This window comes from Nannospalax galili, unplaced genomic scaffold (assembly GCF_000622305.1).
Source record: "Nannospalax galili isolate Female #2095 unplaced genomic scaffold, S.galili_v1.0 scaffold695, whole genome shotgun sequence".
Taxonomy (NCBI): domain Eukaryota; kingdom Metazoa; phylum Chordata; class Mammalia; order Rodentia; family Spalacidae; genus Nannospalax; species Nannospalax galili.
Window position 1 is genome coordinate 668,593 of NW_008335601.1, and position 1,709 is coordinate 670,301.

Consider the following 1,709-nt stretch of genomic DNA (forward strand, 5'->3'; position numbering starts at 1 on the left):
ATTTTTATTTTATGTGTATGCGTGTATTGCCTGCATGTAGGTAAGTGCGCCCGTGTCGTGCAATGCCCGTGGAAGACAGAAAAGACTGTCGGATCCCCTGGAACTGGAGTTACGGCCAGTTGTTAGCTGCCATGTGGGTGCTGGGATTCGAACCCAGGTCTTCTGTAAGAACAGTCAGTGTTCTTAACCGCTGAGCCATCTCTCTAGCCCCCAAATTAAGCCTTTTAAACAAATATTTTTATTGAATTTTTGCAATTTTTATACAATATAGTTTGAGATGGTATTTAGATTCCTTCCCCTATCCATACCTCCCCCCACTGCCCCACGCCTTATTTAAAATACTCTCAAAAATTATAATATGGCCTATAGAATCTGATTTGTGTCTCCCAGTGTCCTTCAATGTGGGTCCAACCACTGGGCCCACCAGGAGTCCCATCCCTCACAGCAGCCATCAATTGCCAAAAGATCCTTAGGTAGGTTTGAGATTTCTAACCCACTTCCCCATGTCTATGCTGGGGATTCTGTCTTGTTAGAGCTTGCATAGGACTTGTACATGCTGTCACCAGTGCTGTGAGTTCATATGAGTAACTGACCAGCTGTCTGGAAGACTGTTTCCTTGTGGTCATCCTCAAGGCTCAGGGATCATTGCAAATTCAATTTTTTGATCCTTAAGCAGATATTTCCTATTTACTTCACTATGTGACAGTTAACTACAGCTCCTTCTTCCCAGGTGTCTCTAGTTTGTGTGAAGCTGACAAAAACTAAACAACACACAATATTATAAAATACTAGCACGTAAGAAATTTGGGGGGACATATGAGAACTTTCCTCACTATTCTTGTAAGCTTTTGGAAATATGAAATTATTTATTTACTTATTTATTTTATTGGGTTTTTTTTTTTTGAGACAGCGCCCTCCCCGCCCTCCAATATCAACCTACATATCTCTATTATTATATTTAGTCTTCAGTAATGTCTTTCTGTCTGCTTACTGATGAGACCATCCTCTTTAGGACTAAAACATCTTAAGGTCACATGTTCTTGCCTCTGGCTTATGGAAAAGGAACTAGAAATGCTTCTGGAATGTTCTCCAGTAGAAGTCTCCCACACAGCCCCAGGGAGGCCCACATGAGGCTATCCCTAAAGGGACTTATATGTAGAAGGAGTTAAGCAGAGTTGAGAAGAAAGGTTGTATGGGAGTCTATCCTCTAGAGTGGCTGGTAAACTGTGGGGCCACACCATGGAAACACCAGATAGAGGGTACTCAATGGTAGACAGAGGTACCCAGTAAAGGATAGAGAGTACCCAGTGGTAGACAGAGGATACCCAGTGATGGACAGAGGGTACCGAGTGACAGATCCGAAAGATGGAGTGTTGAGGACAAGGGTCATGAACAGAATGGAACATCTAGGGTAGGATGTACAAATCTGAAAGGATTTCAACAGTATTTGTGTACATGTCAGTTGCATTTTTAATAGGATATACATTGCTGATTTGTAAAGGAAGATTCTAAACTGGGGAAGGACAATGTTGGACAAAAGGATAGATGAAGAAATAGCAGAAAAGTGGAGCGTGGTGTGCATACATACACCTCAAGCACTAATGCTGAAGCAAGAGGATCACAAGAAGTTTGAGGCCAGCCTGGGCTACATAGTAAGATCCTGTCTCTAAAAACAAGAAGGAAGGGAGGGAGGAGGCAGGGGGGGAGGG

At 42.8% G+C, this 1,709-nt stretch overlaps 1 protein-coding gene across 1 annotated transcript in view; it reads right to left on the bottom strand.

Annotated features, from left to right (window-relative positions):
- The window catches only part of Osbpl10 (oxysterol binding protein like 10), a 330,111-nt gene that overhangs the window by 72,370 nt on the left and 256,032 nt on the right, over window positions 1–1,709 (bottom strand). The window lies entirely within an intron of this gene.